Genomic DNA, 25,266 nt, shown 5'->3' with positions numbered 1-25,266 from the left:
ACATCAAATCATTTATTTCTTCTAATCACACACTTTTCACGAAATTTTGACTCTATATTCGTTTCATTTGTAATCTCTTTAGCATAAATCACACCATATATGAATCCATTAAACGAGACCTTTTAACTGATCTAATGTAATAGCAATGTTCATATCTTTACATTGTAAAAAATTTAATGCATCCATTATACAAGCAGTAAAAATGTGTATGTGGCAAAATATTGGTTGTTCCGTCCCCCTGCACCCATGCATGAGAGAGAACATTTCTCCATACATTTGTTTAGATCCTCAATGCAATTTTAGTTCTATATTCATTTCATTTACAATCTCTTTAGCAGAAATCACACCATATATGAATCCATTAAATAAGACATTTCAATTGATTTAATACAATAGCAATGTTCATATCTTTATATTGTAAAAATTTAATGCATCTGTTACACATGCAATAAAAAGGTTTATATGGCAAAATGTTGGTTGTTCCGCTCCCCCTTCCCCGTACGCCCACACGTGAGAGAGAGTCTCTCCCTATATATTTATTCACATCCTTAATATAATTTTGGTTTTATATTCATTTCATTTGTAATCTCTTTAACAGAAATCACACTAGATATGAATCTATTAAACAAGACCTTTTAACTGATCTAATGCAATAGCAATATTCATATCTTTATATTGTAAAAATTTAATACATTCGTTACACAAAGCAATAAAAAGGTTTATGTGGTAAAATGTTGGCTGTTCCGCTTGGATTTAACACTTGAGAGTAATAGAACAGTGTTTTTTTCGGGTTGTGTATTTTTCCTTGGCGAGAATCTTTTTATGTCTTCGTAAAATATAGTCGTTTCTCACAGAAATTCCGTCGTGAATCGATTCGGGCAAATCTCCAATAGATTCCGAGATATCAGTTGGGCGCTACCATCTCCAAATCAATGGTGTAGATTATTTTATTTGAATCTCAATCGATTGACTAATTGATTGGTTACCTCAATCGATTGGCTGATCGATCCAAGTGCACTGTGCTTCGTGTAAAAGCCTTGTTAATCGATCGGTTGATCGATCTAGGAGCATTCTATGCTTTCGCGCAAAAGCCTCTTCAATCAATTAGCTGATCGATTGATTGCCACCAATCGATCACATGATTGATCCAGGAGCATTCTGTTCTTTCACACAAAAAGCCTCTTCAATCGATCGGCTGATCGATTGGTTATCATCAATCGATCACCTGATCGATCCAAGAGCATTCTGTGCATCACCAAAAAATCCTCTTCAATCGATCGACTGATCGATTAGTTATCATCAATCGATCGCCTGATCGATCCAGGGGATTCTGTTCTCAGCAACCAATCGATTGGTTAATTGATTGATACATAATTTAGCTCACTGTTCAACGGTACCTCATGTAAGATGAACCTCTAGGGAATGTCAGATGAACCTCCTATTCCCGGGAACTTTCTCATCTCCGGGTCTTCATGCCAAGGATCCTGTCCTCGACCTCCTTGGACTTCTCTTGCCTTATATCCAGTCTTTCGACCTACAAGGACTTCACTTTTCAAGAATTTAATTCTCGACCTTCTTAGACTTCAGGGCATGATTGCATGAACAATCTCACCCTTTTAATGTTTGACAACCTATTTATGTTTAGGCTAATTTGCAATATATCATAAAAACAAAAATGATAACATGTAATTATCATATTATCAAGTGAGCATAGTGAATAAGAACTTCATCTTAAGTAAGCATAAAAAAAATGATAAACATGTTATTATCATATTATCAAAGTGAGCATAGTGAATAAGAACTTCATCTCAAGTAAGCATAAACTTAGACTTATATCTCCTCCTTTGTCAAATATTAAAACAATGACAAGAGCTCCCCTCAACAGCTATAGTAATTAGTCATGATACACAATAAAATAGGGGCATTCCCCCTTAGCCCATGTCAGCAAAATAGAGAAATAAATATAGAACAAGATATGCAAGAGGGTACACCCCGACCTATCAAGCAAACAAAGCATTCTAATAACAAGACGAAATGCACCACCACCACAAAATATAAGGCCAATAAGGTAACATATGATATATATGTATATATCTATGAAACAGTGTCTGAGGTGGACATCATAAACTACAAGTCAAACAAAATAATCCATACAAGAAAGGGGAAAATACAAGTCATAATGGAACAATAAATTCAATCATGTTGCCCTCAAGAGGATTAGCAGTATAAGCAAGATCAACAGGCCTCTTGGGAGCATCAATAACAAGTGGCACATCGCCTGTTGGAGGGGGAGGTTGAGGAGAGTGACCCGACATCCAAGATCACATGAGCTCAGTCAAAGAGTTAATGCTCGACTGCATGCCCATCTATCGACGCCCGATAGTGGCAACCTCTATGCACACCTCAACAATAACCATGCACACCTCCTCGAAGTGAGTGTCCATGGTCTCCTTAAGTGTCTGAAGCTGAGTAGCTCCAATGGGACCAGGAGAAGCAGGTGCCTCAACATCCTCCTCAGGATCAGTTGCCCCTGGAGCCGGCGCCTGTCCTTCCCTCCGAGGTCGACCCCTCACCAAGGGCACGACGGTTAAATCCATCATACGACATCTAGCCCAACCTCAATACCGGTCTTTGTGAAGGACCGTACAGATATTCGGGAATATGCAATGGTCATAGGCTCTAGCTTCCCCTAGGAGACATAAATGTGCATGAACTCCATCTAGTCTGTAATGATGTTTCCAAAAGGCATATGGGCAGTTTGATGTACTGACTGAGTGAAATGAATGATACAATGAAAGATGTTCAAAACGATATTAGCATCAAGGGAATGTCGCATGGCGTATTACAAAAATAGGTGAGAGGGTTTGATGATGGCTAATTCACGAGAGACAATAGGTAAAAGACAATTAATAACTATTTTGAATAGTGCATTATCCTTGACGAATAATTCAAGTGAGGAGAAGGTAGTAATATGCGCATTTGGACCATCCTGACGGGGACGACCAAAGAGACTCTGATGCATGGAATCAATGGTGATATGCTCAAATGGTGGAGGTAAGAGATCAGGTAATGTAGAGTAAAATACGAACTCATTCGTCGACGGATGACACCCCAAAAAGGTTTGAAGAGTCTGATAAAAAAAGTCCAACCTGCACTTGGCGAGACGAGTACGATAGATAACTCCATTGGAGGTATGCAAGTTATTATAGAACTAAAAAACAAGCCCAGCATTGACACTCCATTCACAATAGACAATGGATGAAAGCTTCTAATGTTCGATTCAGGAAAAGACTTCAAAGCAAGAATCATGAAAAAATTGTCGATCAATCAACCGAGGAGGGATAAGCTTGAAGGTGTTCTTGTTGAATGCCTACTGAAGAGCAGTCTTTGGAAAATGCTGGTCAATGGGAGGTTGGGGTTGAGGTAGAAGTCGAGAAGACCCCTCATCGGATTCACTGACCTTTTGTTTTTTCCTACAAAGAAAATGTAGCAAACACCACCAATGCAATGAAAATGAATGTCGTGCATAAATGATGCATGAGTGAAATGTCATGCCGAAACACAAGAGATTAGAAGCCAAAACACCACTAATAGCATAGAATATGAAAGAAAAATGAAGTGAGGGTTTAGGGTTTACTTAGGGTTCGGATTCCTCATTTAGGAAGTGAGAAGGGATGCTTGAGCGAAGCTTGAGTGTTGTATTCGTGAAGAAGAGAGCACAGACGAGGGAGACCAGTAAACCCTAATTGTCTTCGCCAGATAAGACAGTCGGACACCGAAGAGGAGCACCGGGAGAATCACTCGAAATCTAGGGCACGAGACTTGAGCCGTTTAAGAAATGAATCGAGTTTATTTCACGCGATTTAAGTAAGTGACCCGACTCCAAATCATTCTGTTCACGAAGGGAATGCCCCAATTAGGGGTGAGCAAAAATTCGGAAAAACCGAATTAACCGAACCGAACCAACCGAATTTAGAAATTTGGTTCGGTTAATTCGGTTTTCGATTTTTTTTTAAAAGTTCGGTTCGGTTTTTGATTAATTCGGTTCGGTTTCGGTTTTGAATTTTGTAATTCGGTTAAACCGAATAAACCGAATAAGAATATTATTTTAATTAATTTTTATTTTAAAATATAATTAATTAAATAAAATCTTTATTTTTAAAGGAAAAACCGAATAGAGTTTTAAAATTCGGTTAATTCGGTCAATTCGGTCGAAAACCGAATTAACCGATATTTTATCGGTTCGGTCGGTTCGGTTTCATAGGGAAATTCGGTCGGTTCGGTTGGTTGAAAAGAAATTCGGTTTATTCAGTTTTCGGTTTATTCGGTTCGGTCGGTTCGGTTTTGACCGAATGCTCACCCCTAGCCCCAATCGATCATCCGATCGATTGAGATAGATTGAATCGATTGAATGATTAATTCAAGACGATTTTGTGCGGGAACACACGACTCAATCGATCGATGAATCGATTGAAATGCACTGAAATTTTTTTTACGACTCTAAAAATTCTTTTTTGCTTAGAAATTTTTATGAAAAATTCTGGTTAACTCTTAATTAAGTAGTTACAATTTTATTTATTGCAAACTTATGCTTAACATGTTAGTTTAGTAATTTTTTTAAAAAATTACTATTTGTCTACTTTTACCCTAACTTGAACTTGGGTTGATGCACGTCAAAAAGGGGGAGATTGTTGGACCCCGTGGGTGTTTTGATGTGATCAACCAAGTTGGTTAGGTCTTGCTTTGTGTTTGATCCCTGTGTCTAAGTGTGCAGGAGTTTAGGAGCACAAGAAGTCGAGCGGAAGACGCAGCTAGTGAGAAGGATTACACGGGAAGGGAGTCGACGGGCTCGGTGCGTCCGAAGGACGAGAGAGCTGCGGAAGAGTACACCGGTGAGTGAAAAAAATGTGCACGACGTTCGAGGGATGTTAAGCCGGGACGGAAGCCTACTCGAGGAGAAGGCCGAGAATTAGATTCGGGTGAGCCCTATTCCGATTGGCCGGAATCACCCAAAAGAACGGAGCTTCGGAAGCAAAAGAAAAAGAGCAGCTGGAGTCACTGCACTGATGGAGGCACCTTCATCAAGCATTGAAGGCGCCTTCACCTTGAAGGCGCCTTCAATGCCAGTTAAAGCCGCCTCAGACCTGGCCAAACTGGTCATTTAGTTTTCAGATAAAGTTTTATCTACACACTCGTTCGAGGCACCTTGGACCTCTATTGGAGGCGCTTTAGACCTTTGAGATAGATTTTCCAGAGGCTATATAAAGGCCCCTAGAGCTATGAATTAGGTATCAACTCTGTATTTAACTCTGTAATCAATTCCTAACAGCTTGTGATCTTTCTCAGTGTGTAAAAAGACTTCTCCGCCTACAGTAAAGGAAACTTTCTTAGTGCGCGCTTTTCATCGCCCTAGATTAACAACCTTCTTGGTTGTAACCAGGTTAACTCCTGAGTCTCTGATTTATTTCTGTTTCCTTTTTGTTTTATTCTTATTATAGTTACTTTTATTTTGAGTTGAAAATTCCGAGGAGGGTATACTTTTGTTTTCAGGCAATTCACCCCCTCTTGTCGGGCTCCGCTGCACCAACAGAGAGGAATACAGCAGAAGATCAAGAGGTCTTTAAGCTACAAAGAAAGGTATAACTAGTTAATTGTTTCCGCTGTGTACTAGTTTATTTTTCCTTTGTATTGATCCTGAAGTACCAACACAAGAGGCTAGCGATCTTGTGTTTTGATTGAGGTCTCTGTAGTTTAACCTAGGGTTTACTGTAAGGAGTTTAAATATTCAATTTCTTTGAAAAACTTTGACTAGCAAGTGGTGGATGATCCCATACCCAAGAAGGTCGAGTGCCTCGCCAACAACCTGGAAGGTAATCCTTGAAATAGATATTTAATCAACTTCTGTAATATGGTTTAACTTCTGATGAACACATGGGTTGAACTTGGATTAATAATGTTAAGTTTCATTTGCAATACAAGTTTAACTTCTGAAAAGCACATGGGTTGCTAGGAAAAGTTATGTGCTTATACAAATTTTTGTACAGGGAAAACAGAACGAAATTCCGAGTAGCACCAACAAAAAGATTGACCAAACACTTGATGATGAAGTCCCAGTAGATCAAGGTTAACTAGATGCTAGACACGAGGAAGTCCCACCAGGTCACAGTTGATCGGATGTTAGGTGTGAGAACCCTAGACTTGAGTACAGTAAGTTAGGGTTACTCAATCGATCAGCTGATCGATTGAGAGCTATGCAAAGTTGATCGATTAGGCAGTGCTTTTGATGTGAAGAGCTCAATCGATCAGGTGATCGATTGAAAGGAAATCGCGTGAGCACAGAAGACATTCCAATCAATCAGTTGATCGATTGGGCTACTCCAATCGACCAGCTGATCGATTGGAGCTAGTTTTCTTGCAATGACACGAGGCAGCCAGAATCGATTGGTCAATCGAAATCGGGGTCTTTTGCAAGAGCACAGATTTGGATTGATTAGTTGATCGATCCAGCTTCCCTAATCAATCAGTCGATCGATTATGATATGACCGTTGCACAGGACGTGAGCTTTAGACAGTTGGGATTGCCTGGATCTAACGTGGCAATCGATTGGGAGTAAGCCCTAGATCGTGAAATATAAAGGTGACGACAAGTTGCAAATGCAACAACTCTTCACCAATTCTTCTCCAACACTCATTGTCGTTTCTTGAAGGTTCTTAGAGTAAAGTGTTGCTACATTTTCAAGTATCAAGAGATGCTTCCAAACAAGAAGTGAGCAAGCTAGAGTTTATTATTGTAAATCTTGTAAGATTTCATTTGTATTAGCTTTTCCTTTTCTTCTTATTGTATGTGAGCTTGTACGAGGTTTCTCCATCTCCGAATTATTCTGAGAATGAGTGTTTTTATAGTGGAGTGTGTGATCGGGTATAGATCCTTAGATTAGTCACCTCTTCTTGAGGTGGATACCAAGTAAATCTTTATGTTAGCATTAAGGAGTTTGCTTTGAGTATTTCAGCTATAAAAGATCATCATCGACGAAGCGAGTGAGCTATGCACCCCCTCCCCCTCTAGCTCTCGGAGTGTCCCAGTGGAGGCACCCCTAGATCCTTTTGGAGGAGTCTTCGAGCCACACCGGCTAACAGTAACAAAGGCGCCCTAGATCCATTTTCGACCAAAATTAGCTGATAGGCCTAGAGACATCGAAATGACATGATACCCATTTCTATGTGTTCATCTAGTTTTCCTAATTGTAAACTGCTATCAAATATCAATTTAACTCAATATATTAAAAGTAGTGATTTTTTGAACATGAATTAGTTTTTCGGACATATTCATATATATTGGGTCAAATTCATATTTGAGAGCATGAATATAATCATAAGAACTGATAGAATTTAATTTTACTTTATTTCGAGTTCTCTATGTCTATCAATCTATTTTGGCCGAATAAACCTAAATTGATTTTATTTAAGTTCATTCGGCCATAGTTTCAAAAAAATCATTGCTCTCAATATATTACGTCAAATTGATATTTGATAGCATTTTTATAATCAGGAGAATTAGACGAACACATAGGAACTAGTTTTATGTAATTTCGAGGTCTCTAAGTCTATCAACCGATTTTGGCCAAAATTGGCTAATGGACTTAAAGATCTTGGAGTGACATAAAACCAGTTCCTATGTGTTTGTTTAGTTCTCTTGATTATAAAAGACTATCAAATATTAATTTGATCAAATATATTAAGAGCAGTGAACTTTTGAACATGAATGTGTCTGAAAATTAATTTGTATTTAAAAAATCATTACTTTTAATATATTGGGTCAAATTGATGTTTGATAGTATTTTTATAAACAAGAGAATTAGATGAACACATAAAAATCGATTTCATATCATTTTGAGTTTTCTATATCCATCAGTTGGTTTGACCAAAACTAACTAATAGATTTTTTGAATACACAGAAAAGAATCGATTCGACTGAAAAAAATTAGTTGATTAGAAAAAAAAATTCAATCAAATTAATTTGAGGATGAAGGTAAAATAGAAAGTGGGTACGTGGTTTGATAGTTTAAAAATTATAGAATATGATTGAGTATCCACTTGGTTCGGTAAAAAAATATATTATTATTATTATTATTATTATTTATATATTTTGAAATAACTCCGCCTGCTTTGTCGTGGGCATTGACCCACGTGCACCATACAGATCAAGATCCAAGCAGTGCCCAGCTCGCCGAAGGGCCCAATTCGTACAGGCCCAGGCCGAGACCCGGCTCAATTCAGTAGACCCTTTTCGCTGGCCGGCGCCTCGCCAGTTGCCGCCTCCGTCCCTTCGCTTCCACCTCCTCCGTTCCTGATCCCAATCGAGCCGCGCAGCATCCTCATCATTTGTGAACATTTCAGTAGACTCTCCCTCATTTCTCTTGATCTTTTCGTTCTGACGCCTTTCTCCAATCCTGTTCCAACCATCCGTGGTAAGCAACTACGCGGCTCTTCTGTTCATTTTCCTCGCATCACTTCATGTTGTGTTCTTGAGTATAAGTTTTTGTGAATCAATCTTGGCCATATAAAAAGGTTCAGGATAAAATTAACTAGGTTTCTTGTTCACTCCTAAGCAATAAAAAGATTCACTTCTGGGTAAAGCATCTGCTATCGTAGATCAACAACCATGATATCTTGATCTTTGTAGCTAACTGATTATACCCACGTGATAAAATAAGTACAGATTGATTGTTAATGACTTATGTGATATGTAATGGTTTTCTATCACCCTTTAGGGCTATTTTTTCTCTCTCTTGTATTTAATCAGGACAGTTGAATTTACAGCTTATCTGCATAATACGTACCACTTCAACCATTTATATTCCCACATGATGAATGCATGCATGAAAGGTTTATATATCCTTATTGAATAAGCAAACCATACTCTAAACTTATACATGAAATGATTAGCTAGATGCGTTAATATCTTTGAAATCTGAAGCTGATTAGATGATATAAAACATGGATTGTTGGTTTTGACTTTGAGCTATGCAATTGTTAAGTAAAAGTAGTCTGGGTTAGGCATCTTTATGTATTTCCTGTTGCTTCTCTTAAATTTTGTTTAAATTTGAAAGGTTGATTATTAGTAACAACACAAACATTTTTTGCAGTCTCTGACCTACTTCTGTTGCAATTAACTGCTGTTCTTCCATAATGTTCCAATTCTATCCTAATAGCATAGGTAAATTTGTTTAACAGGCTAGATGTAGTAATTTGTTAATTATTGTGTAAATTGTCCTTTCTTTATTAATGAGTAAAAAATCTGGGGGAATTTTTTCCTACATTGCAATGTCAATTTGCCTACATTGTAATGCGAAACCATTGAGTATGTGCTACTTTAAATGTTTCAAAAAGCATAGCACATGTAGGTAGTATATGGTTTACTTGCTGCATTTGCTGATTGCAGGCACATTTTTTGGTTGTTAGTTGGAAAGTACTAGAAGTTATATCGATAAAGATGTTTAAACATGGTTACCACACTGAAACCTTAGCTTATAAGTGTTCTGCAATCAAAAATACTAATATTTTGATGTGAATGAATGACATCATAAAAATGTTTTTATTATTAACATCATAAAACCCCTATAACTAAGGTTTCTATTTGGTATGGTTCATCCCAAACTAGTTTGAATGAACTAGATTTTGGTATGTGGGCTACATATGTAGCATCAAAGATGTCTTGCATATTGAAGCCTACCACATGTGAGACTGCATATGCCATATGCGATGCAGTGCCTTACTATATATGCCTAGATGTTCACATATGTGTCTACTGAGGTGTCTTTTTAAAACATTATCTACTTTAATAACTCCTCCATCATGCATAGGTTTAAGAAAGGTTTACATTCGCTCCCACGTGTGTGATGCAGTGGTAAAACCCTCAGAGGAATAATAAGAGGATCAGAGTTCAAATTCTAAATGAGACGAATATTCTAGAGGTCAACTTCCGAATGTGTATAAGCCGATCTCTAGATTTAATTGGTAGGCAAACTCGGGTCAAATCCGGACACTTGGGTTATCAAAAAAAAAAAAAAAAAGAGGAAAGGTTTGCATTCTTTTGTCTACCTAAAATTGTATCCAACTTCAGTTTAATTCTGAAAATTCTCAGGAGTTTTAAATTATAAAAAATAGATAACAATTGGTTAAAGTACCGTCTGTCTAGTCAACTTTCCTCAACAAATTCCAAAATCGAACTACACTTTATCATTGAATAGTGAAAACTTGATCGAATGCCTGAAAGGAAATCTGAAATGGAGACTAATCTGATTAGTTTTAATCCAGAACCCAGTTGATTCAATCAAATACTAGTGTCAGTAACAACCATAGTTAATTGTGTAGTCTGGACTTGTGGTGTTCACTAAAGTGGCACAGTAGATCTACATATACCTAAGTGGGGTGCAATTGTAGCCAATGAAATCAAGAAAATAAGGTCTTCTAATAGTTGCACTGCAATAAACTATTTATATGATTGAAGCCATTGTTCAATATTTATTGTTGTACTTGTTGGTGCATATGTGGATTTAAAAGGTACTAGTGGTTTAAGTTTTAATAAGTGTAGTTATTAATACCATAGTTTTTAAATATTTCTAAAAGGTAACCCGGTGTACGAAGCTCTCACCAGTGCGTGGTCCCGGGGAGGGTCGGATCACTTTTTTTTTTTGGAAAGGTAAATATATATAGGTGTCAAACTAACATACAATAAGACATATAATCTGTTGGTTGCTACTTGGAAAATTTAATGGTTCCACTGTACAAAAATTTTGTACAAAGGTCTGAACCTTTTCCTAGCTACCATGTGTTCTTTTAAATTAAACTTGGATCGCCTGCGGAACTTAACACGTTTGATCCAAAGTTTAATCTATTTGTTCTTTTAGGTTTAGACTTGGATCTCCTGCGGAACTTAACACTTTCGATCCAAATCACCTAGGTTATTAATTCTATTAAATATTAATTTCCAAAATTGGCTTCCAGTTTTGACGTGGCGAGGCACATGACCTTCTTGGATATGGGAGCAATCACTACCGACTAGACAAAGCCTTTTAAGGAAAGTTAATATTTAATTTCCTTAAATAACTTTAGGTCAACCGAAAAGAACAATCAAATCACAAGGAAAAGAAAAACAAAGAACACAACATCGAAAATAAATTCGAAATACTAAAATCGTATGCCTCTTGTATTTGGTATTATTTCCAAAAATAACTAGTATGATGCGGAAAGGAAAAATACTAGTTATACCTTTTAGAAAGACCTCTTTATCTTCTACCGTATTCCTCTTCTAACCTCGGACGTTGTGTGGGCAACGATCTTCCAAGATGAGGACCGCCTAGCACCTTCTTCTTCTTCCTTCAAGTTTCGGCCAAGCACCAAAATCCAAGGATGAAGAACTTTTTCCACCAATTATGCTCCAAGGGATACAAGCTTTCTCTCCTTCTTCTTCTTCTTCTCCAAGTAGTATCCGGCCACAAAAAAAAACTCCAAGCAAGGAAGAGTTTCGGCCACCACAAAGAGGAAGAGAGGGAGAGAGGATGGCCGGCCACACCAAGGAAGAAAAGAGGGAGAAGAATAATAGAGGTTGTGTCTCATGAAGGCACCCCAACCCCCTCTTTTATATTCCTTAGCTTTGGAAAATAAGGAAATTTAATTACAATAAAATTTCCTTAACTTTCCTTGACAACAATTAATTAAGAAAAATTAAATAAAATTTCCTAGTCAATTTATCATGGCCGACCACCTCATGGAGAGCAAACAAGACAATTTTCAATCAACAATTAAAAATTCCTTATTTGTCTTCGGAAATTTTAAAAAATAAAATTTCCCTTTAAAATCCCTTCATGGTTGATTAAAAAGAAATTTCTATAATTTTAATTTTTCAACATGTGAATAATTTATAAAGAAGAAAAATAAAATATCTTTCCAATCTACAAATAAGGAAAAGGATTTAATATCTTTCTTTAATCTTTTGTAGATCTTTTTAAAAGAGATATTTTAATTTTTAATCTCTCCAATAAATTATATCTTTCACATAAGAAAAAATTTAAAATTAAAATTCTTTTAAATTTAATGGGGGTCGGCCACCTAAGCTTGGGTTCAAGCTAGGGCCGGCCACCCTAGCTTGAACCACAAGCTAGCTTGGCCGACCCCTACATCATGGGTACGAAAGTGGATATAGGTAGGTATAGTACTCTATAAATAAGAGGCTACGATAGAGACCGAGAGGAGGAATTGGTTTTGGTCTCCCGATAAAATTAAGCATCCCGTGTTCGCCCCGAACACACAACTTAATTTTATCAATAATAATTCATTCCACTAGAGAACTATTATTGAACTACCGCACCAATCCCAAATTACATTTTTGGGCTCCTTATTATGAGTGTGTTAGTCTCCCTGTGTTTAAGATGTCGAATGTCCACTAATTAAGTGAGTTACTGACAACTCATTTAATTAATATCTTAATCCAAGAATAGTACCACTCAACCTTATCGTCATGTTGGACTAAGTCCACCTGCAGGTTTTAACATGACAATCCTTATGAGCTCATCTTGGGGACATTATCAACCTAGATACTAGGACACAGTTTCCTTCTATAATCAACAACACACACTATAAGTGATATCATTTCCCAACTTATCGGGCTTATTGATTTATCGAATTAAATCTCACCCATTGATAAATTAAAGAAATAAATATCAAATATATGTGCTTGTTATTATATTAGGATTAAGAGCACACACTTCCATAATAACTGAGGTCTTTGTTTCTTTATAAAGTCAGTATAAAAGAAACGACCTCTAATAGTCCTACTCAATACACTCTAAGTGTACTAGTGTAATTATTTAGTTAAGATAAACTAATTCCTAATTACACTACGACCTTCCAATGGTTTGTTCCTTTCCATTTTGGTCGTGAGCTACTGTTTATAATTTATAAGGTACTGATAACATTATCTTCTGTATGTGACACCACATACTATGTTATCTACAATATAAATTAATTGAACAACTACAAACAAATGTAGATAATTTGACCAAATGTGATTCTTTATTCATAATAAATGTTTACAAAAGCTTAGGCTTTCAGTATACACTCTAACACAATCAATTAAGATCCACAAACCGGTAGACATGCGTCTGTAGTTTGTGGAACATCCTATCCAAGGTTTAAAAGCTCGACCCGTGTCGAAGTTTTGGTTTCAGACTGGAACGATACAGTTTCAGTATCGTATTGTGCCTTGTTGATACAATTTCAGTATTTTTTTTATTTATATATAGTAATTGTTAGATAGGAAGGGGAGTCTTGGTGCAATGGTAAAGTTGTTGCTTTGTGACCTAAAGGTCACGAGTTCGAATCCTAGAAACAGTCTCTTGCAAAAAACAGGATAAGGTTGTATATAATGGATCCTTCCCCGGGACCCCGCATGGCAGGAGCTTCGTGCACCAGGCTACCTTTTATAGCAATTTTTAGATAAATATATTTATTGTGTATAATTTTAAAAAATTGTAAATTGATTTTGTATAAGTTATTTGAACAACTTAGCATGGTTAGAAAAAATAATTAAATATAATTTTCTTTAAAGATTATTAATAACTTGAATTAAAATTGATATTTCATAATTATATAAATTAATTGTTAGTTTAAATAATATATATTTAAAATAGTAAAAAATATCAAAATATAAATTAAATAGTAAAAAAATATAAAATAATATTAATAATAAATTATTAGAATATAAATATGATTTATTAGAATTTTTTTAGAATTTTTAAATAAAATTTAAAATAGTAAAAAAAGAATTTTTTTATACTATCAATTAATATATTTTTTAAAAATTTTAAATATATTTTTTATATATTTTATAGGGATAATTTAATTAGGGTTTATGAAAGCCTATTCGAAATATCACCTTAGTTGGGAATTGTTTAAATTAATTAAATCTTTTTTTCTCTTCATAAACAGTATGCACAATCGCACCATCGCGCGATCGGCGCGAGGCGGTGGAGTGTCCTGCGACGCTTCCGGCACCGTGGAGGCACCGCGTGATGCTTTCGGTGCTAGCGGAGGCATTGCGCCATGCTTCGGGTGGCAGCGGAGGTCGTGCGACTCTTCCGGCGCCATCAGAGGCAACCTATGACGCGGCGGAGGCGCCCCGTGACACTTCCAACGCCGTCGAAATCGTCGCGGGTCGCTTCTGGCAGCGCTGGAAGCGTCGCGGGTCGCTTCTGGTAGCGCTGAAAGCGTCGCGGGTCGCTTCTGGTAGCGTCGTGGGTTGCTTCTGGTGGTGTCGGAAGCTTCGCCGAACACTTTCGACGACACAGAGGCATCCCATGATCGTCTATCGCGCGCAGATGATGCACGCGAAATTTATTAGCATGTGGTGCCGGTTTCGCTTCCGCACTGGAACGGTAAATTTTGACAGTTTTGGGTGGTACGACTCGACACTTCAAACATTGATCCTATCAATATCAGGTATATCATTCTCAAAATGACATCTATTGCGACATTCCCGCAAAAGATAAATCATGCATGAAATCGCTAGGTATCGCGCCTTCATAATGCGCTGGTTGCCTCTATAATGCTGCTGGAAAATCTGCATCAATCTTCCAATCATTCGGGCCTCATATTGAATGTTAAGCCATCTTCTTACCTTGTTAGCTCGGATAATGGAGTACTCAAATAAAATGTGTGCATTTGTTTCGTCCACTTGCCGACATAATGCACAACTCTTGTAAGACTCATATGCATAGCTTCTCATGAGCAAGTAGCCAAACAAAAAAAAATGATGTTTGGGCAATATTCCTGGTTTCCAAATCAGTGATGCCCAAGTTAGCGCTGGTCCCTTTGGCCGGACGAACTCACATGCATTGGCTGTCCCATTTTTCTGTACAGCAAAACATTCCAACAACTTTATGTTTGTTGTTCCTTGTCTGTTCAGCCCCTGAACCAACTGATCTCGAATATCAACAAGTCGCTTAGCCAAGGGAGAATCCGAGGCTTTCAAATGCCATTGCTAGAAATTCGTTCTTTTAACGTAGTGATGATGGACCACTGCACCCATAATGAATCTGTCTTGCATTGTATATTCCATAGTGTCTTGCATAATAAGGCATTATTCCATGCTTGTAAATCCCGAAGTACATAACCTCTCTCTGGCTTCGAGAGGCACATCTTAGCCCCAAGAGATTGATGGGTGTATGGAAGACCAAACGAAAGTCCGACAAATTCCATAGGTTTTATCAATCACCCCACTCAGTATGGGAAGAATGGAGAGCCAATAACATTCTACACCTTGGAGGACTAATCTGACCAATTCTAAGCATCCAACATAGTACCATATTGTGTCGTGCCGATATGATTTTGATACTTCATTAGATATAAATATATTAATTATTATTTTTCTTATGATTTGATTATCATAGATACTTACTATTGAGTATATTGTACGTAGTCTTAGCTTGCATTTTGCGACTCGAACCCATGACCTCAAGGTCACATGATAGCAACTTTATCGTTGTGCCAAAACTCCCTTTCTTTTTAAATATTTATTAGTTAATTTGTCTACACAATGATATTTATATACATCACATCTAATCAAAGTTTAAAATTTTGAGCCATGCCAAAATTTCCATTTATAATTGGAATGATATAGTTTCGGTTAGGGCTGCAAACGAATCGAGTCGGCTCGCGAGCTTTTCGAGCCGGCTCGCGAGCTTTTCGAGCTGGCTCAAAAAATATTTGATTCGTATTCGAATTTATCGAATTCGAGCCGAACTCAAACATGTTCGAACTTTTTTTCGAGCCAAACTCGAGCCCAAATTATATTGTTCGAGCCGCTCGCGAGCCTTAATATTTATTAATATAAGTTAAATATATATTAAATAAATAAATTTCGAGCCTTTCGAACTTATTTTCGAGCAATAATTCGAATAGTTCGCGAACATGTTCGAATATTTCGAGCCGAACTCGAACCCGAGCCCTAATTCGAACCGAACTCAAACTAAACATTTTGAATTTTTCGAGCTTCGAATCGAGCTTGAATTCGAATATACCTATTTCGACCCGAATTCGAGCCTTAAATTTTTCTACATATTCGGCTCGATTCGATTCGTTTACACCCCTAGTTTCGGTATCATATCATGCTGTGTCGATATGATTTTGCACTTCATTAGATATAAATATATTGATTATTTTTTTTATTAATATGTGATCATTATAAATATTTACTATTGAGTTATATTTTGAGATGTTGAAAGTTGAGTTTAAACTTTGATATTATCTCATAAAATTTTTTATGTTTATTGAGTAAAAATTAATTTAGGATTAGTTAAAACCCATCAAATAGACATGACATGATCAAATAGATTTAAATTGAATTGAATTTGGATTTATTTTGATCAATTTAAAATTAAACTTAATTTTTATATATAATAATTTAATTGACAGTAAAATCGCCAAACCCAATTCCAAACTTAGATGAAAAAGGTTGGAGAGTGTGTTAGGTTCCTAGCTAGTGTTAAATACAAAGTAATGTTTTATGAATGAATTGAACTAATAATTTAATTTATAGTAGCATATTTTATAAGGTTAGAAAATTATATTATATTATATTATTTATTTATTTCTAACAATTTGTTACCACCATCGTAAAGAGGTTTATTTTTTTTTTGATTTACCTTATGGATAAATAAAGAGAAAAGATTAATCATCATTTAAGAGGGATTTTTTTTTTATAAATAGATTTATGAAAAAAATCAACCATTGTTAAAGAGCTAAAGAGGTTTTTGTACCTCTCTGTTTATCCTTGTGGATGGATGCAGGAGGGAAAAAAATAAAGAAGGAAAAAATTAACGGATTAATGAGAAAAAAAATCAAAAGACAAAAAAAAGGAGTTTAAGTTAACAGTTAGAAATGAAAAATAATAAATAAATATACTTTTTTAAAATAAAAAATTTTAAAATAGAAATGAAAATAAATACATACATAAATTTATTTAAAAAAAATCGGAGGCAGCCATGACCTCCGGAGGACGTCCGAGGTCACAGCATTATTTGTGACACCATTCCGAACATGACATGATATTGAATCCATGCATCTAATTAACCATGTATTTAAAAGAAAAAAAATATCTTTTACTTATAATTTTATTAGCCTAGTTAAATGCTATTTCCATATTTCTTTGTTTTAAATTTTCTTTCTCAGTGAGTTAAATTTTTTTATTATGATTGTTCTCCATAATTTTTTGTGAACTTTTCAAAGATTGGTTGATTATTTCATTTAACTTTTTTATAGTTCTATAATTTGCTAGAATGATTTGATAATTCAATATTTCATTATTATTGCATTTCATTTAAAAAGTTTAATTTGTAAAATGTTTTTAAAAATATTCATTTATAATCTCAAAAAACATGATCGACCAAGAAGTTTTCCTAATATATGAATTTACACCTATCTAACTCTAAAATTTTATATTATATAATGTAGGTAAAAAGAAAAAAGATAGTGCAGTAAACAGATAGTGCAGTAGAAAGAAAAAAGATATGATGTAATTCTAGTTTAATATTTAGATGACCATTATTTTCTAGAGTAATAGTTTTGCACCCATTGACCCTTGGGTCCTAGATCCACCACTGAAAGAGGCATGTCAAAAAATTAAGCTTTAAGTAGATAAATCCAAGTTCCAAAAGGAAGAAATTAATAGTTGATCTATATTTCTCTAGTACAATGATCTTAAAGATATTTACAATAAGTTTGTTGTTAACTCAGTGAATTTCATTAAAAATTTTAACTAGTGCAAATTGAATCACATTAAAACAAATATTATACGTTCTTTAAGTTTATGCCTGCCAACTTACCAAGTTTGAGATTTTACCTAATGTCCACAATAATTAAACCAGCTAATTTTTGTTATTTCTTTTGCATGGGTGAGAGTGATGAATTTGTTGTGACCAAATAGCACATTATAAGTCGAAGACTTGATATTGTTATGCACTATACATGGTAATCTTTCCAATGCATGTTAATTATTAGCTAATTTCTGACTCTAGCATTATGTGTCAAGGTTTTTCTATTTTGTTAGTGTTTGTGATGATATGTTTTTCTTCAGAATCTTCAATGGCTGTGTAAAACCATTTACAAAGTTGATCTTGGAAAAATAGTCTTCAAGAGCTACCTAATTCAACTGGTATATTTCTGTATCTATATAAGGTAAGCCATTTAACTTTATGGTGTTGTGGATATATAAGGTAAAACCATGTAGTTTATAATGTGGAAATTTTGTTGGAGTATTTTTAATTTGATTCTACTGTAATGGGAATCTTTTAATTTAGTAAAAGTTTACTGAGATTATTATTTCCCCAATCAGTGGCATTTCTTTCTTTGTTTAGTTATTACTGTGTCTATAAAATTATTGTCTCTATGTATCTTTTCTGTATTTGATTAGTAAAATACTTCACTTTCAATCTCTGTGTGGTAGTTTATATATGTGTGTGTGTCTCAGAGAGAGAGAGAGAGAGAGAGAGAGAGAGAGAGAGAGAGGTTATTCTTTGCTTTGTCAATTTCGTCCTTATTTGTCTTTGTAATTTGAGGCATCTATTTAGTGTTGCATAACAAGTTCTTCATCACGATTAAAATCGTTTTTGGTGTACTAGCTATGCATTCTGGTGCTATATGGGCAGGATGTGACTTATAAGTTATTGATGAATGACCTTATAAAACTATTGTGTCTCTATGTATCTTTTCAGTATTTGATTAGTAAAATACTCCACTTTCAATCTCTATGTGCTAGTTTATATATGAATGTGTGTGTAAGATAGTTATTCTTTGCTTTGTCAATTTCATCCCTATTTATCTGTGTAATTTGAGACGCCAACTTAGCGTTGTGTCACAAGTCCTTCATCACGATTAAAATCGTGTTTGTGTACTAACTATGCATTTCATGCAATATGAGGAGGATGCCACTTGTAAGTTATTGATGCATGATCCTATACATTTTTTCTTTTATTGTTTCATGCTTGTCATTCTACTGGTGCTATGTGGAATCGGCTTTTGTTCAAATTTCTGTATCAGCTTTATAACATTTAGTTGCACTGGTTTCAACCTTTTTATGATGCATGTGTGAATGAATGTGACTTTCAATGTGACTGTAGGAACTGCCAACAGAAGAAGTCATGAAACACCTCAAATTCGTAGAGACGGTATTTAAGCTCCTCCCTTCATCTGTAGTTATCTTGACCAACCTTTTTACATTTATTTTTAAATATGAGAATCCTGTTAATAGGTTAGTTTAGATAGTGGTGATGGAGAGTGCGGTGCTTTTACTATAGGGCATTGTGTTGATATTTCAATAAAAACAAGCAGCCTTTATTGATATTGATATGGTTACATATGCTGTAAATAGTACTTGCTGTATAATATATTGAATATATATAGATAAGGTGCCGGAAAAATAAAATTAAAAAAATCTGTTCATTCATGAACGATTGGGTTAAACTTTGCTTGAAAAAGGACAGAAATCATCAATACAATAACAGAATTTAGCCATGAGTCTTAACTATTTAGAGTAAGTGATATGGATTTGCCTCACATTGAACCTTATGTAAAAATATCTAGTAGAGATTTCCATGTCTTCTAAATCTTTATTTAGTATGGTATATAGGATTTTCTATGGCCTTTTATCCCTCTTACATTTGTAGAAATTAGAAAAGGGAAAACATTGAAGTACAATATTTCATAATGGATAATGTAGTCATAGTTCTTGTAGTGAAGAAAAAGTTTAGTGGTTTTTTTTTTATAGATGCTCAATTTTGATGGCTTTGATTGGCTCATACTGGAATCTAAATTTTTAATGTATCTTTATTTTGGTATCCCCAATCGTAGGTTATGCTAAATGAAATCAAACGGATGCTATGTTTTCAACACACAGATTATATATTACAAACAATAAATGTAAATATTATAATTGTGCTCTGAGATATTTATTTTTTTTACATTTTGAAGTTATTTATGTTTAAGTTTTGGATCAAATTTAATTATTCTCCGTTTTTTTCTTAGAAGCTAAAACTTTTAGGCAGTTAATTTATATCTAAGATCGCATTGTTGCTTTAGCCAACATATTATAGTTCTATCAGTTTATTTTTATTTTTATTTTGATATAAAAATGATGAGAAAAATTAAATAAATTTAAATATTTGTATCTTGTTGAATGGCAATCACAATTAGATGAATAGATAATAATGTTCAGTAGAACAATTGATATTATATTTTTTTCATAAATTTTAAAAAGAAAAGGGAATTTTTTTTTTAATTTTGGATGAAAAAGATTGCAATAAGAGAGTTTGATTCTCAATTTGCAAAAATATTTTTTTTTGTTAATACAAATATTATTTTACATGAATTAAATTTGACTCGTCTAGTTTTTGAATGCAGGATAACATTTTATGCACAACTAAGCTAATTATTTTGTTATATAGTAAGTTCCTACTTCCTACAATATAAACAAGTACAAATGGTTATCAATTTTCATCTAAAAAGGAAAATAAATAAAAAACAACATTAAAAAATTATAATTTGTTCATAGATACAATAAGATAGATAATAAAAGGTATAATGTATACACTTGATGTTGATAATTCTATAAACAAAGGAATCAACAAAGTGATTGAGATCCTTGTAATAATTTATAACTCATTATTCTCAAATATTAATGACAATGAACATTTCTTTAATTGATATATTCTTATATATAAAGTAAACAAGTACTGAAATTGTTCCAGCACAATATAATTCAGTATTGAAACTTTATCCTTTTATCGTTCCGATTAAAGACAAATTATGACATGACTTGAGATTTTAAATGTTATGATACACTGATAAAGAGAGGAGAAAGAGAAAAAGATATATAGAGATATCTGGAAATAACCCATCAAGTGAGCGAAGTGAAAGCACTCGAGTAAATAAAAACCACAATTCTACCCTTTTTTATACTTGAACAAGATGAGAAAAAGATATCTTCTTTTTTAGATCTATGTTGGCTTTAGGCAACACATAGCTTGTTTGCTAGACTTCTACAAGATGATCACACTATTTAAGTCTTTACTAGATATACACATGAAGCTCACAAAAAATTAGAATGAAGGCTAGCTGACGTTATAGAAGAAGGAAAAGAGACAAATATCCATATAAAGTAGAACAAAATGTGGTTGATAGTTTAAGCAAGGTTTGAAATCTCGTAATGTGTCAGGTGGCACCATCGAAATGTATCGTTTCGATAAATTACCCAAACTTGATACTACTCGGCATAAGCAACATCTCCATGTCATTGTGTTAATTAATGTTGATAAGTATCATGCCATGCCAACACTCAATACCCCTTGGCATGCTACAACACAAGTCTAAGATGAATTAAGATAATATTATTGTATTTTTCTTTATCTCTTTATCTTCTGCCTCCTTTCATCTTCAATTTGCTAGTGACACCATATAATAGTCAAAGATTGAAACTTTGACGCAACTTGATTTAAAGAATTAAGATAACACAAACTGTAAACCAATTTTATGATTATGCAAAAGGGAACTAGATCTACTTCCAATGATAAAAAGGAGTCTAGGAACATGCAAACTAGTTATATAAATCTTCCAACAAAATCAATATCTAAGTTGGGACTAGGATGAAAAGGCAAAGGATGAGCAAGAGCGACTAGGTTGGAAATCACGTGTGCAAGTTGTCCATGAAAATCTTGAGCAGAGGTTTGGTGTGGTGGCTGGGAGCAAGACAAAGAGAGAGGATGAGAGGAGATGGTTTTCTCCTTAAGGGAATCTCTTGAAAAATCCCAACCTTAAATAGATGCTTTGATACCATAAGAGAATTATTATATATAAATTTTAATTACATATATTTGTAGACTTAACATAAAACACCCAAACATGACTTATTCTACCCACAAGTAATTTTATTTAAAGCATAACCATAAGATTTATAGACTCTGCATAAAAATTCTACTTGTTTCCCAAATAACTAATTTTATCTTAAACCATAGGCATAGGATGTGCGTGGAGGCTTCGTGCAGTTGTTGGGAATGAGAGAACGAGAGAGGAGAATAGATGATAAGGGGGAATCGACATCCTTCCTTTCAATGGAATAACTCTTGAAAAAAACTGACCATAAATAGTGGCTTTGGTACCATTAAAATTTATTGTCTTGCATTATTCATAAAGTATAATTACATGGATTTATAGACTCAAGATAAAATCTCTAACAATAATTCTGATACCAAGTGGTTAGGAAAGTGAATTATTATATTGCATCATTTTATAAAGTATAACTACATTACATGGATTTATAGACTCAGCATAAAAACCCTAATCGTAACCTATTGTATCCAAATAACTAACTTTATCTAGACCATATCAATAAAATGTATATTTGTGTTCTATTCTTTCTGTATCCTCTACCAAATTTGGTTGATTCTCTTTCATTTATCATTTAGAGGACAATAATTATTTTATTTAGTAACCCTACACATGATCTTATCATTCTTTTCTCTTCTGCACTAACTTTTTCTATTTTATTTACTTGACTCTGACATTTGGCCTATATACTATGGTTGGTCTTACCATTAATATAAAACTTTTCTGTCTTAAAGGTCCACATGTTCACTCAAAACTTTCCTTGATTTTTCGTCAATAACTTATTTTAATGCAGTGCTGGCATATTTTATCAAGTACTATAACCCAAGGAGATCTCCATTTCCACGATCAAATGAAATTAGTTGCTTAGTGACAGGGAGAGGCAAGACCAATTAAATGATATTTGGCAGTTGTTTTGATTTTTTTTGTTGGACAAATGTAGCGTGAACCAATTAGCAAAGTACTCCCACTATGGTGGCAAAAGGCGAATACGCTGGCCCTCAACGCCCAAGCAAAGTACTCCCACTAGTTCAAGTAGTATGTAGTTAGGGTTGCTACAAAAGGATTTGCCCTCCCACTTAAACAAAGTTTGCCTTTGTCTCAACCCTAATCATTTTGGTTTGTGCCACATTTCCAATCACATTTGTTTGACAGCAGTTGATTGTTTGATATCATTTTTTTTTTTTTGAAAAAGCTGCATGTTTGCTTAGTATTCAATTATACACATTACCATTCTTTCAGGATTTTGGGTGTTAGTGTATGGTGTTTCCTTCATCTGTTAGCCTTCATTACTGATTTAATTCAACAAAAATCTGCCTAAAGATATTGTTTGGAAGTGTTTATTTCTTTCTGTGGACTGAGTTCTTTGATGATCCACCACTTAATGTCAAAGTAGAGAAATCAAGAATGAATTCTTAAATTGTTGTGAGCTATTTAGCAATTACATGTTGATCCAAGAAATTCCTATTACATGCAGTTGAGGTCTCGGCTAGCTGATAGGAAGCAGAAATTTGGATGACCGGCAGCACTGTACGAATATAATTCCATACAAAGTGATGACCAGTCTTGGCTGCATTGTAGGAGTGAGCATCTTAATTTGAACTTTGTGTTTCTTGAGTATTTTCTTAATTGAATTATTTGAATGGCTGCCTATGACGAAATTATGATTCTTTTAAAAAATATAATTAAATATACGAGAACTACTGTTTCACCATCCAATTTTTATCATACCTGTGTGCAAATTAATATGGTAGGATGAGAAATTCAGACTAATTTTGATCATCTTATGTGAGCAAACTTTGTCGATACTGCAAGACACAAAATATCAAGGTAAAACAATAACAATCAAGTTTTATTCTACTAGATGAAATCAGTTATGTTAAATTCTTTGAACAATAGTGAACAGCACACCGCAATGTTAGATTTAGAGGCATACTTATTTGCTCCTAAATCTCATGAATTTCCTCGAACATGTTGAGTTTTTTTTTTTTTTAAAAAAAATATACCTCTAATGCAAGTGTCTCTAACTATTTTGAAAAAACTTGCATCTAAAATTAATTAACTGCAACAATTATTTTTAGAATTAATAATTTAATTCTAAAAGTATATATATAGGGGCAATTAATAATAGTCTCTAAGAGTCAATGATTTTTTATAGAAACACACACTGAAAATTCTTGCGGAGACAAAGCATAATTGTCTCCAATAACTATAAAGACAATAATAATTTTGCCTCCATTGGCACACTACTGCTGCTGACAATAGAAAAGTTTTTTAAAAGTAAATGATATTTCTAGAGACAAATAATGATTTATCTATAAAGAAATCTTGGTTAATTTATACATTTTTAGATAAGAGTTAGTTTTATAGGCAAGTTGTCACTGAAATACTATAAAAACACACACTCTAACCATCCAGTTTGGTTAAAAAATAGACTGAATCCATACATCAATACACAAAAAGCTACACGGTCTATGCTACATGCTTCAGGAGAGTCACAACAACCAATCCATGATACACTAACATAATAAACAATGCCCTTATAGCTTCCTAACTTCGACTTTTGTGTAACTGGGTGGAACTACAACTGAGATTATCTCTCAGACCTTGAGAATTTCACAAACCTTGCTCGTCTGGAGGATCGTCTCTCAGGCGTGGGTGCACAACACTGAATGCCTCAGGTAAACTTTTCCAATGACCAAAAATCTTCCCTCTATGTCTGGGCTAGGCTCTTACTTTCCACTGTTGAAGCTGGTGAGGCATCACTTGTAGAAGAGAGTTCAGTGCAGGGGACACAACAGTACTTATGAGTTGTGAAATTGAATTAATTCCTAGTATAATCTGATTACTTGAACCTTAAATAGAAACAAAATATGCTTCCTATGTGAAAATATTTAGGAATGCTGGTGTTAAACTCACACATCAACACAATTATTACCAGAATCAAGTTTGTACCTGACAACAGCTAGAAGACCAACTGCAGTAACTGGTAACAAGTTTCTTTCAATTATTTGTAAGTACAAAATCTAGGAGCAAGCTACAGTTTAAGCCGAACAAAAAAAGATCAACTCTGAGAGACCTATATGGATAGCACTAAAACACAAAGAACGGAAGGATCAAAGTAATACTCTTGCCAGATTCAAGTATGTACCTGATAACAGCTTTAGGCCAATGTAAGTAACTAGAAACAAGCTTTCTATCAGCAGTTTGGAACTACGAAATCTGGTAACAAGTTGCAGTTCCAGCCAAACAGAAATAAAATCAACCAAACAAGCTGCAGCTTCCAGTGCTAGTACACCACTTGATACTTGAAAACAACACAAGCAATTGATA

The 25,266-nt window shown here is 34.5% G+C and overlaps 1 long non-coding RNA gene across 3 annotated transcripts; it reads left to right on the top strand.

Annotated features, from left to right (window-relative positions):
- The first annotated feature begins 8,188 nt into the window (after positions 1-8,188).
- Positions 8,189-23,660, top strand: LOC121971567. 3 transcript variants are annotated; one of them, XR_006109172.1, is made up of 6 exons: positions 8,189-8,468; positions 9,147-9,217; positions 17,957-18,027; positions 18,134-18,234; positions 19,176-19,223; positions 23,411-23,660. It is a non-coding gene; the product is annotated as an uncharacterized LOC121971567 (long non-coding RNA). The 3 variants fall into 3 exon arrangements; XR_006109171.1 differs by lacking the exon at positions 9,147-9,217 and having other exon boundaries at positions 8,193-8,468; positions 23,411-23,659; XR_006109170.1 differs by lacking the exons at positions 9,147-9,217; positions 17,957-18,027 and having other exon boundaries at positions 8,206-8,468; positions 23,411-23,658.
- The last annotated feature ends 1,606 nt before the right edge of the window (positions 23,661-25,266 follow it).

This window comes from Zingiber officinale, chromosome 4A (genome assembly GCF_018446385.1).
Source record: "Zingiber officinale cultivar Zhangliang chromosome 4A, Zo_v1.1, whole genome shotgun sequence".
Taxonomy (NCBI): Eukaryota; Viridiplantae; Streptophyta; class Magnoliopsida; order Zingiberales; family Zingiberaceae; genus Zingiber; species Zingiber officinale.
Note: the sequence above shows the minus strand (reverse complement) of the source record. Positions and strands in the feature narration are given on the sequence as shown.